The sequence below is a fragment of the Rousettus aegyptiacus genome, unplaced genomic scaffold, assembly GCF_014176215.1.
Source record: "Rousettus aegyptiacus isolate mRouAeg1 unplaced genomic scaffold, mRouAeg1.p scaffold_m13_p_6, whole genome shotgun sequence".
Classification (NCBI taxonomy): Eukaryota; Metazoa; Chordata; class Mammalia; order Chiroptera; family Pteropodidae; genus Rousettus; species Rousettus aegyptiacus.
In genome coordinates, this window is record NW_023416309.1 from 30,295,553 (window position 1) to 30,308,766 (window position 13,214).

Consider the following 13,214-nt stretch of genomic DNA (forward strand, 5'->3'; position numbering starts at 1 on the left):
TGCTTTCCCTCCTCTCAAAAGTATATGTGCACTAGAAACTTGATATTTTCTCCATTTTTTCTTACCTACTGTTGACTTGATCTTGTATCTTAGCAGAGAAGCAGGCATTCCTTCTCTGAAGGGGAAATGAAGAGACTCGCAAAGGTCTCATTACAGAAAGGCTTTGGAATGGTGCCCATTTGGAAGAACATTCAGAGCCAGCTCCTGGCATCTCTGCTTTAACCAACGAAGCAAGGTTTCTAGGTATCACATCACAGCACAACTGTTCCACTGTTCCCTTTGGCACAGGCGATTGGAATGAGGACATACCTGTCCTCCTACCAAGAATCAATTTCACAGGATTGTGGAGGCAATGCAGAGAGGAAGTATGTGATATTGCTGTGTAAATTGCAGAGTGCTAAAAAGATGTTATTTATCAGAATAGCAATCCCCCAGAGTTAATGGCTTAACCCATTTCTTCCTCTTAAACTTTATACACTCTTCTATTCTGGTACTTACTATTTAATGAGTGTGTGTCTCTCCACTAGTCAGTTTGGTGGTGAAGTCACATCCTATTTCTCTTTGTATCACCAGCACCATCCCAGAGATTTGCACACAGGATCCCGATTTTACAAATGAAGCAAATGCGGCTCAAGGAAGTTCAAAGAGCTAAGGAGATGCAGACATAAGACTTGAATTCAAATCCTCTGATTCCAACTGCAGCAATCACATCACTTTGACACATGATACGTGATCAAAAATGCCTGATAACAGAGGAAAGGAGGCAGTGACCTTTGTCCCTCAACTGCCAGAGAATGGATCCCCCCAGGGAACCCCTCCCCAGCTTGTCCCCACCAGGGCAGGATTTGCATAAAAAGTCTAAGGAGAACAAAGACCACATTTCTGAGAAACAATGGCCTTGCTGGATCAAAGAGAACTGGGCCCACACAGAGGACAAAAGCTGAGTCCCAGCAGGACAAGAATGACAACCCGCTCTCCTCCTCCTTTTACAAAGATCTCTGGAGAGTATGTGTATGTGGTCCTTTGAGGCCCACTCTGCCTTCCCATCTCACCTCCCAATCCTCTCCCCTAGTGATTATTCTCCCAGCCAGACATGTTCTTTTCCATTCTAGGCCTTCCTTCCCTCCTTTCCTCTCAGGTCCTCTTACTCAGTCTTTAGCATTTCAGCTCAAAATCTACCTCTTCTCTGCCCTTTATGACCCTTGGATTCCTGCATCAATTGCATCCCACTGTGCGCTTGCTCCAGACCCAGTTTCTGCCTGGAGTTGCAGCACTGATCACATTGGATTGTTACCACAAACATCAATGCCTTCCTCCCCCACCAGCCTTGCACAAGAGGAGGAGGATGGGTAAGCATTTGTTGAATGAATAAAGCAATGAATGGTGTAGGAAAAAAATGCCCGATGAGTGAATAAACCCTCCTCTTCCTCAACCCTTGCCTTATGAAAACTTTGCTCTGCCATTGCACACCCTACCTTCGGATCTCTAGACAACTACTAAGTAGCTGGTTCACAGAGGAAGTGTTGTGGGGGCTGAACAACGGAAACTACAGGACCCTGAAATTGTGGAGAAAAGAAGAAGGATGCAGCAGGCACAAGATGAGGAGTAGACCCTGGTGCAGTCTGAGGGCAAAGGCACTTGCTGTCAGACAGGCTCATCTCACCTCACAGATAACACATACCAGTGGCCTTTACAAATTTTTGCTCATGAAACCCCTTGTACATTCTTAAAGATGACATCTAAAGCTTTTATAGGTTTGAATATTTGAAAAAGTCATCTAATCTAATTTTTTGTATGTTGTACACATATTTTAAATATGTTTTGGCCAAAATCTTGAGCAGCAGAATCGACATGTTAAATTTATAGAAAATATCCACAGATATCCCTAATTAGCCAAATCCAACTCACCATCAACTCAGGCAGCCAAATCAAAATTACTATTAGAAAATAACTGACTTCATTTTTGTTTCCAATAAATGTATTTATGTGAAAACCCTGTTCTCATGATAACCTTCTAACCCAACTGTAATTCTAAGACAGAGAGATAAGACAGTCTTTGGCAAGAGTTTGAAATGTAGGTGAAATGAGATGTGGTCCACTTCTGTTTGCTTTGTTCTTCCTGGGCTCTCCCTCTGGAGCGATGTATTCTGAAATCATCCCTGAGTATGCTGCCCAGGAGATTTCTATGCACTTTGGGGCCATGGTCAGATTGTATACCAATAGTGAGAATCCAGTTGAGTAAGAAGTTTGCCTTTCTTTTCTGAAGCAGAACTCAGATGAGCTCTCATGCAAAAAAAAAAAAAAAAAAAAAAAAAAGTTGGAAAGCAGTTCAAATTTAAGTTGAGGACCTGGAAATTAATTCCCATAGACGCTAACTATGCCCATGTGCCCCGGAAGTGCTCAGGCACCTTCGCTTGCGCCACCGTGTACAGCACCATCTAGATCCTGCACTCACATCCCAGCGGCTCCCTTCTCAGAAGTCCTCCTGACCACTACTGCAGCATCTATTCAGGTTTCTTTTTCTCGCCACCCCTCTGCCTTCTGAGCCCAGTTATGATCAGTGCACTGGGAAGCATTAACTTTCTAAGTAGGATCTAAGCCTGACGAGTAGCATCCCATATTTTAAATCTGCAGGAGGTGCTAACTGGAAAAAAAGTCATCAGTGTCAGTTAGTTGGTGGATGACATTGCAGTGCCAGAATGGAGATGTGATGAGATCCTGACTAACTTTACTTAAGCCCTGATATCCTTGGAAAGGTGACCTGACCAGAATCCGTGTGACTCAGTCAAGTGGATGATAAAAGAACTGGGATTCTAAAGGTTATTTCAAGTCATGCTGCATACACCTGAAACTAAAGCCTTCAAGTTGCATGAAAAGAAAAAGACCATATTCAAGATGTTACTGCTTTCACTCAGGCATATGGTAAATTTGGAAAAGTTTGCACTTTAAGCTTAAGGAGATGAATTTTGCTTTCCAAAATGGGGTAGGAAAATGGATTTCTGCCACTTGACTTCACTAATTCAGCAAATAACTCTGCAAACCAAATCTGTGTCTCTGAATGTAGTTATAAAGATTTACAGAGAGAACACCAAGAGATACCTTTGAGTTCCACTGTAACCATGACATTCAAATGACCTGACTGCATAGCACTGGAATTTAAATAGGATTAAAGAAAATTTACCATTGCAATTGGAAACATAAGTGAGTATGAAGAATCTGCTTCCCCAATCCCCTCCACCCCTATTACTTATTTTCATAATAAATAGCAGGCTAATAAACATCTGTTTCTTCTCAATGTCCAAGGCATCTTGTTTGCAAACATGAACAACCATTGTTTTGTTCTCGCCGGAGAAAACAAAACACTATCAATCAAGGCAAAGCTACGTACCCAAACCTGCTGCAGCAGCTGCGTGTTAAAAATCGCATGTCATTCCTCCTGCAAGCCAGAGTCCCCAGTGTTTTTGTATCCTCGTCCCCTGCTTTTCAGAGCCGTGCTGCAGGTTAACTCTTAGAGGCTGAATGCTCTAACCAAGGAAGCCAAAGGCTCACCAACTTAACTAATTGCATGCTGACTCATTCACACGGCAGGATACACCCCAGCTGAGTCCGCCTATGGGCGAACCCCTGCACCATCCTTGCAAGGTCACACCTGGAGTTCACCATTTTGCACCCTGCATGTGCACAGCCCTGGAAGGAGTCATTAGTTTTCTCGCACCGACCTGCTTCTACTATTGGATTTGGAAAATCTTAAATTCTTTCTCCACCATAGCAACTACATACCACTGAAAGAGGACTTTGCAGGGTAAGTCACCCTGGAGATGTAAGTAAGGACCATTTTGGATGAATGACTTAAGACTGAGAGAGCAGATGCCCCCAATTTTCTAGAAAGGTTGTAACTCAATAGAGAAAGTTGATCACCCCTTGGTCGCCTTGGCAGTTTGGGAAAGCAAATAAGACAGTGCTTACATTTTCCCTAGTGTCCTTTCCAGGCAAAATCAAACATCAATTTCCTGCAGTATTATAGGATTAAACAATATCACAGTATTAAGACAAATCATATGATTACTACGCTCCCTAAAGGAAATGTTCATACTTCTAATCCTTTGGGGCCCAGATTAGCAGGTATCGAAGGCAGGGAAAGGAAATCAAAGGCTTTTAATGTTTGATCAGGTCTTTGAAGTTCATGTCATTCCATCCACATCACATGCAGGAGGCACAGAAGCCTAAAATTCCTCAAAAAAACTAGTGCTGCTTTTCCAGTTACTGGTTGGTCACTCAGAATTTAGCAGCTTTAGGGGCAAAAACTTGCCCCTCACCCTAGGGAAAGTCCCTGTTTTTTTCAAGCCATAACAGAATTCACCCCAGGATTTACAGGGAAATTGAAGTTAGGTGTAAGGCATGAAGTGTTATAAGTGTTTGGTGGGAAATGCACTGTTACAGGTAGGCAGGATATACACTGTGTGAGAAACCGGGATTAGGGGGTTGCCACACAGGTCCCTTCTTCCCACTGATTGGAGCTGCAGAGTTGCTGGCTGAGGTTTATTAGCTACTAATTGGGCTCCAAGGCTCTGGGGCCTCCTTTGCCTTAAGTGCACGTATCTTGGGGACCTACAAGCTTCCCAAAGGGAGTGCAAATCTTTCTTTGCATAGAACACAGCCTGCAGACTGAATGTGTAATAACTAGAATGGAGATATTGTAACAATAGCAGCAGCTACTATGTTGAATGCTTGTTGCATGTCAGCACAAGTGTCAAATGCTTTGATATGTTCTGTAGCAAGGACGGCTAATTTTTCCACAAAATTTGTGTTGTTCTCTTCTTCCTCTCCTCCCTTGCAGTCAAGAGTAGCTGTGTAAGTGAGGTCTGGCCAGTGGAAAGTGAGCAGAAGTGATATGCACCAGTTCCACTCTAGGTCTACAAAACCATCTGCGTGTGTGATCCTCCAGGCTTCCGAACAAACAGGGAGGGAGATACCGACAGTGACCTGTGTAGGTTACAGAAAGAAGACAGTGAAAAGCCTCCATCGGCCTAAATGACAACAGAGAGAGGTCTGCTGACCTTTGCAATTACTTGTAAATTATGGGGGAAATATTGGATGCCAACATTAAAATGTGTTTTCCAGAATTCTTTTAGGAATATGTAAGCAAAACAATTTAAAGACCAATCATTGTCTGCAGAACAAAGACGAGACTCCTTAACCAGGCATTCAAACTCACTCCAGCCCAAACCTTTTCCTTTATTTCTGTCTTTGACTTTTCACCTGGTTAGATTCCCACTCTGGGTCTCCTTATGGTTCCTAATTTATCTGCCCTTCCCCACTCCTGCTCAAACTTTTACCCTTACCCCGAATACTTTCCCAAATACTCTCCTCTTAACTGAATCATACCTCACTGAGGCAGTATGAAAACATGGCTGCAAATTCTTTGACACTCCATCCATGGCAAAGTGGGGATCTATGTCATCTAGAATCTGGTCAGGCTTTGTGACTGCTAGTGTCTGACAATTGAGACTGTGGAAGCGACATTATGTGACTTCTGAGGCTGGGTTACAAAAGGCCATGCAGCTTCCATATTTCGCTTCCGTGTTTCCTGGAGTACTGGACCTTGGAACTGTTAAAAAACAAAATCGAACCGATTATATTTTAAAGATCTTATTGGCATTATTTGATGATTCACGAATTGGATAGCATCCATTTTATCAGCTAGAAAGGAGCTCTGAGAACTTAAAATAAAAGACTTTTATAGGAGAAAGGGAACAGGAACAAGGAAGTTATACCAGGCAAAAAAAAAAAAAAGAAAAGAAAAGAAAAGAAAAAAGCGGGTTGATTATCGCAAGAAATCTTTCTTAGAGGGAATGGCAAGGGTATATTGGTGCTGAGTAGTCAATTCCTGACTAAGATTCCGCTTCTGGGAGAGTTGAAATCATACTTAAGTCTTGATTTGGTGACATGGGGCTTAGCATAAGTGACTCCATCTTGGGCCTGTTGCCTTGTTTTGAATTAAATTTCTTTTAAAAATATAAAGTCATCCCAATCTACCTATACTTTAAATTCTTTTTGTCTTACTATATTGTTTTGTAGCACTTTATATGAGTACATTTGTTGATTGATAAGAATGCTACTTGTGTAACATAGGACATATCTATAACTGTAAGGTGGAGGAGTGAGGGCTCGGGGAGTGGTACTTCCTTACCTGGTTTTGCCCTTTCTGGGCACCAGAATCTGGACTGTAATGGTAATCCAATCCAGTATTTATTCATGTATTTATTAAGTACCTACTCTTTGCCAGGCACTCTTTTAGGCCCTGATGATAGAGTGATGAATAAAGCAAAGTCCTTCTTTTCATAATGTTTCCATTCTAAATGCAAGCAGACAAAAAATAAAATTAATTTATTTGGTTGTAAACACTAAAAAGAAGAAAGAGCAAAACAAGGGTGTAAGAAGCTTGTTTCATACAGTATAACCAAAGAGATCCTCCCTGAGAGTGTGATTATCTCAATAGACACCTAAAGGAAGTGGGAAGAAAGTAGAAGTCATGCTTATGCCTGGGAAAGAGCATTCTAGGAAAAGGAGTAGTAAACGTCAAGGTCCCCAGACAAGAATGTATTTGGTAGGTGGAAGGAAGAAAAGATGCCCAGGGTGACCTAAGCAGAGAGAACAAGAGAAGAACAGTTGGAAATGAGGTCAAGATGTGTGCAATGGATGTCACGAGATGGTGGTCAGGAAGGCCTTACAGATCAAGGCAAGGACTTTAGATTTCACTCCGAATGAGATGAAAAGTCATTAGGGATTTTTGAATGAAGCAGCGGTATGATCTGTTCTTTAGAAAATTTACTCTACACTATTTATCACTTAGATTCAGTATGAACACACACTGCATAGAGGCATCTTCAAAGCAACAAGACTAATTTGGAACATTTTGCAATATCCAAGCGAGAAGCTAAGACTAGAAGGCTAGAAGTGGAGATAATGTGAAGGGGTCTAATATGAATGTGTTTTGAAGGCACAGTCAATGAAAATCCTTGTTGGGTTAGAAGGATGAGAGACAGATAAGAGTCAAGAATTCCAAAGCTTTGTAGACTGAAGAACTGGAATAGTGGAATTGACTTTGGCTGAAGTAGGGAGGAGTGTGAGAGAAGCAGGTTTGGTTAAAGAGAATCAAACTTTGGGTGTCTCTGCAAAGCAATTCTGGAGGGATTCTTTAGCTCAAGATCTTATGAGAATGAATTCTTGAAATTGGTTGGAAGTGATCTACTACCTGAGATGACAATAGTAGACAAAAATATATCCCAAGGGGAAAGAGCTTTTTAGGTAGTACAGAGTGATCACTTTTTCTTTTGATAATTATTTATTTTGATGTGAATTAAAAATATAGGTTATAGAATGAGGCTGAACCAAATTTTAAGGACTTTATTAGAAGAAAATCCTAATTAAACAATAGTAAAGTGATGAATAGTTATGGAGAAAAATCATGTCAGCTATACACTAATGGTTGAACTTTAGGCAATACTGGTATACAATTTAATATCCAATTAATCTAAGAATCCTTAAAGGTCATTCTCTGAGAAGAGAAGCCTTAGCCATCAAGTCTGTCCTGATTAACCCAAATTCTTATTCATTTGCAGTGGGCTAATTGTCTTGTGTGATCCCCCACCACATTTTTTTTTTCCACATGAGATCTGCTCAGGGGTGGTGTGCCCTATACCAAAGGCCAAAACAAGCATTAGTAAATTACTCTCATTCCATGCTCACATACAACTGCTCAAAGGCAACTCTAATTGGAACACTTATAATCCAGTTGATTTCCAGAGAACAATATGCTTCTTTCATAAGCTCCGCACAAGGCCAGTTGCTGCCTTACCCTGTCTTCTGATAGCTAAAGGTTTTGCAGGCAGCTCCCCTGCCAAACTCCAGTAAGTGACCCCACCTGAGTCTGCATGTGGCTTCTGTGACACCAGTGATCTTCAGTTGACAGTGTTTTGTGAAAAGAATCCCTTCCTGCTTAGGGTAGAAACAGGAAATAAGTTATCCCACGAACCCCAGAACGTGACTCTTGCTACCACCACCCCCTTTTAATACATGTAAGGCCTTTACAGCCAACCTCAAAACAGCCCTATGAAGTAGCTGTTATTGCTCTATCCATTCCACAAATAAAATAACATCTGAGGCTCAAGTAGCCACATGTCCAAAGTCACCTGACTGGTAAGTAACATAACATATTTTAAAACTGCTAGTGTTTCAATTCATTCAATGGGACCATAGCTCTTTTGTGGGTTACTTTATAATAGCCGTGCCTCCTTCCCAGCTATTCTCACTCTGAACTCAGGACGACTTCAGGAAAATTCAATGATTACCATTCTAACTAATTGACAAGGCTTTTGCCTTGCTGAATGAAGTGTGTAAATTGAAAAGAATTTGGAGAGAGAATATGAAAGAGAAACCTGTGTCAATGGATTGACTGCAAAAGGAGGTTTGGGGAAGACAGAGAAACCAAGGGAGGGAAACTCGAGGAAGCGTGAGGGAGTTCTAGTGCGAAAGTCCAGTTTCATCTGTGTAGAGCATTGGTATAATTTTCCCCTTAAATGTTTGATGAAATTAACCAGTGAACTTGACTGAGCCTCAAATTTTATTTTTCACTTCTAACTTTTAATTTCGATAATGTGTAATATATTGCCTCGTTTCCTCCAGGCCCCCCTGATACTGGTAATGCTGTTTCTTAATCTAGAAACCAGTTACTTAGATATATTCAGTTTGTGAAAATTAATCTATGTGCTTTTCCTTATGTATGCAATAGTCAGTAAAGTTTATAAAAATATTTTTACTCTGTAAAAAAATATTTTAAAGTACATCTGGCTTTAACTGAGGCGGCGTCTGAGATCTTGCTCTCTGGCACATGTCATCGGTTGGGCTCAAATCAACTCTTATGAAAATTCAAAAAAAAAAAAAAAAAAACCTTACTGCAATAATAAGGAATGTTACGGACTCACATAACAGCTCCGAGGAAGGTAGCCCCTGGGCTGGTTACGTCAGTGTCCAGTGCTCGGTCAGGACCCAGCTCCTTCCGTGCGTCTGTTCCATCCTCAGAGGTATAGAAGTTCTGAGTAGTCATTCTGTCTAGACAACTGGGCCCAGAGGAAGGGGGTACTTTTGTCTTTTTAGAAGCAAGACAAATTTCCTATAAGCAGGTCTGGTAATTTTTTTATAAAATTAAACATATCTGCCCTATGACCCAGCAATCCCACATCTCGGTATTTACCCATGAGAACTGAAACACACACACACACACACACACACACACACCCGTGCATATACAGAGAAAACATACGAGAATGCTTTATTCATAATATCCAATAGTTGGAAACAGTCTATTGAGTGGATAAATGAACTGTAGTACATTTATTCAATGAAATACTAATAAAAAGGAATGAATTATCAATCCACAAGACAACATGGATGAATCTCAAAATATTATTTAGAGTGAAATAAGCCAGACACAAAAAATATATACATAGTGCATGGTGAGGAAAAAAAAATCACCAGTGGAAAAAAAGGGTAGATACAGTAGCTGTTTGCCCCTGGGAGCATTAGAGTGATGGGCTCGCCAGGATTGACCGGGAGGGGTATAAAGGAACCTTCTGGGAACACAGTAATGTTATATGTCATGATAGGCATTTGAGTTACATAGGTACATGCATTTGTCAAAACAGAAAATATACACCTAAGATTTATATATTCCTTTGTCTCTATATTTTATCTCAAAAAAAAAAAAAAAAAAACCTGAACAAATTTTGAATTTTAGTTAATGGTACAAATGTCAAAGTATTTAGGAAGAAGTGTACTGATATCTGTGATTCACTTTGAAATGCATTCCAAAAAATAGGAATAATTGGTAGATACTAAACAAGATAGATAAATGGATTAATATGTGACAAAGCAGGTTAATAAAACAATGGTGGAAACTAGGTGGTGCCTATATGGGTTCTCATTGTAAAAAGCGTACAAATTTCACACTTAAATTTTTTCTCATAATAAAACGTTGGAAAGGGGGGAAGATTTGTACGAAAAGAGAGTTTCAAGGCCAAATAAATTTGGAAAGCATTAGCTTAATGAAATTTAAGTAGGTTTCTTCAAGGGAAGATTTATTAGCATCTTAAATACACTGATATGAGTACTAAAGATGTGTGTGTGTGTGTGTGTGTGTGCACGCGCGTGCACGTGCATGCACACACTCCTTAACTTAGGGAACCCCATCAAAAGCAAACTGAAAGGGAAGAGAGAACGGGGCAACAGAGAACGCGGTGTTCTCCAGTACCTAACATTCGCCCGCCCTCCAGGGGCGTGTTCAACGACTCTCATCCCCTCAGTTCAGCCCCCTTCTCACTAGCTCCTTTGCCTTTGGTCCTGGGCTTATGAGCTGCTGCAAATCAAAACAGAAGCCAGCAGGTCTTTCTAGTGAGCTTGGCTGCCTTTCCGGCTCTGACCTCCTTTTAGGAGTAGGAAGACTGCCATCAATTCCTCATTTTTGTCAAATGAAAAAGACTTGGATTTGGGCCCCCTCATTCTCAAGAGGAAAATAGATTTCCTAGGGCTTGAGCAAATTCATTGTTACTGATTTTAATTGGTGATTAAGCCCTGAACATCTTGAGAAATTAAACGTTTTGATAGCGCAGATCTATAGGAAGCCAAATCGTCACAGTTCTCCATACTCACCATGTGTTAAGTGACATTTCAGATACCTCCCCATCTAATTTTGGTGACTTTTTGTTTGAATTCACACTTGGTGAATGTTAATAGTATGTGGGGGTTATGTGTGCCGAATACATTGACATTTTCTCTCCTGAAGGAAGAACTGTATCGCCACACCCGCCTCTTGACTATTTTGCTGTGTGTTGGGGGTGCAATTGGTGCAGAGGATGGTCCAAGAACAAGGAATGACACCTTCTGGCCATATTCTTGGCATCGGTTCCTCTGTCTTCTCGAAGTTGCATCCCTAGGTGCTTGGGGACCAAGAGCCTCAGGGGAAAAGAAACCTCCTTAGGCAGTCTCTTGGCCCTGAGGATTCTGAATATGCAACTGTAAGCTGCAAGGGAAGGGACGTTAAGCTCTGTGGAATCGTCTAGTGTCAGCTCATGAGTGTGCTCCAGAATCCGGAGCCAGTAATGCTTCCAAAGTAGACATGTGCCAGCAGCATTAATTGGATGCAATTTCTTTTCAAGCCATTTGCTTTACGTGTTCATCCCCGGAGCCTGTGGAGAAATGGAGTTAGCAAACGCCTGCAAATTCATCTGTCCGCCTCTGGTGTGGAGCCTCACTGAAGCGTCCTAATGTTGTTGCCTGCTGTGAAAAGGAAGTTTGTGCTGCAAACACACTGTATCCTCACTTCTTAGCCCTGCCAGGGGCTGCTGTCACAGCCTAACACCAATGAAAGGTCAAAAAGCTCCCTTGGCCAAAAAGCTCGTAATGAACACATTTTCTATGAGCCTGACAATGATTTATTTGACTGTGGCCTCTTTAAATTTAAAGCCAATGATTTCAGAGAAGCCTTCAAAACAAACATTCATTTTAAGAGTCAGATTTTGCTTTTTCAAAAAATTTTATTTTTCAGAAACATTAAAATAATAGGGAGCATTGCTATACATCCCCAACAGGAAACCCAGTATGTGCCTTTCCATGGTCATAGACAATGAATAAAAGACAGATTGCTTTGGCTGAAACTCCCTTTTCTCTCCCCACTCCTGCTGATAAATACCTTTAGCAGGAAGCAATCCAAACAATACCAGTTTCTCTGTGTGACAACACAGAGCTGGCCAGGGTAGCAGACTCCAACTATCAATAAATCATGATGGTCATACATGTTTCTGCTTCATTGCTACCCTGGTTTATCATCCAAGATGATTGTATCATGCTATTTCAGAGTTGGCCAATACTCAAAGCAACTATTGTGCATGCACATCAGATGTTCAGAATGCTAGAGCAAGTGTTTTACCAAAAGTAATAAGATGTCTGTTGGTTCAGACTACTGATAATATATACTCTGAAGTTCAAGGCTGAGTCCAGGCTTTGTTTCTTACCCAGGCTAGCTCTCTTTCTGGCTGGGGCCAGTCTTTTCTTTGAGACTTCTTCCTGAATGCCACAGGAGCCTCCTTTTCATTTCTGTCTCACACATTCCTCTGTATTACTGGTTATTTACTGAGCACTTAACTTGTATGCATGCCTCATCACTGTGCCATATTATAACAAAACAGTTAAAATCATCCCTTGTGAGGACACTGAGGCTGAGAAAATTTGCCAAGTGACACAGTGCCTACAAGCAGCAGAGTTGAGGTTCCAACCCACATCTGAGGCTCCAATTCATGCCCTAATTCAAGGGTCCTCAAGCCCATGGCCATGGACCTGTACAAGTTCATGGCCTGTTAGGATCAAGGCCACACAGCAGGAGGTGAGCTGCAGGTGAGCAAGTGAAGCTTCATCTGTATTTGCAGCGGCTCCCCAGGGCTAGCATCACCGCCTCAGCTTCACATCAGATCATGAGGCATTAGATTCTCATAGAAGCACTGGTCCCTGGTGCCAAAAAGGCTGGGGACCCCCACCCTAATGGATATACCATACTTTCCTCTACCTTCTCCAGTAGTTTCTTTCTCTCCCACGCAATTACTCTCATTCTTCGTAAAACAGTGGAGCCATTCATTCACAGGCCTGGGAGGGGACTCTAGGCCAGTCCCCTCTTGGGTGTCAGACACTTCTCTTATCCTCACCTGAATGCTACTCCCGTCTTCTGTAGCCAAACCTACGAATACTTTAACACAGAAACCATCACACTGGAGGTTACATAGGCCTCTAGATTGGACTTTGTTGTTAAACTTAAAAAAAAACAGACTGCCAATTTCATTAAACTGTTTTAAAAATCTTAAAACTCTTCCTAAGAATTCTCAAGAGACCTCAAATGTTTACACTCACCAACCACAGTATGTTGATGGAATAATAGCTCCTATAAATACTATTCCAATTGACCAAACATTACACATATGCTATTGTGATTAATAAACAACAGATTCCCTTGAGAGTATTTCTAAATTCATAGCATCAATTTGCTGAATCATTAGATGCTAAACAATACCACTGTGCCATGCCAGGGCCTGAGGAATAAAAGAATACGTGCAATAAACATTAACTCCTATGATGAACCCTAACTCCATACTCTCTTCACCAACAGTAAG

At 41.3% G+C, this 13,214-nt stretch overlaps 1 protein-coding gene across 9 annotated transcripts in view; it reads right to left on the bottom strand.

The window, feature by feature from the left end:
• Window positions 1–9,116, bottom strand: part of ASAH2 (N-acylsphingosine amidohydrolase 2) — a 95,711-nt gene extending 86,595 nt beyond the window's left edge. For 3 of the 9 annotated variants that reach the window (XM_016154366.2, XM_016154365.2, XM_016154363.2), the window contains exon 1: window positions 499–9,116. The gene's annotated coding sequence lies outside the window, so the exon portion shown is untranslated. The remainder of the gene's footprint in view (window positions 1–498) is intronic. The other 6 variants (XM_036222080.1, XM_036222078.1, XM_036222077.1 and 3 more) reach the window with 6 other exon arrangements.
• Window positions 9,117–13,214: the final 4,098 nt, after the last annotated feature.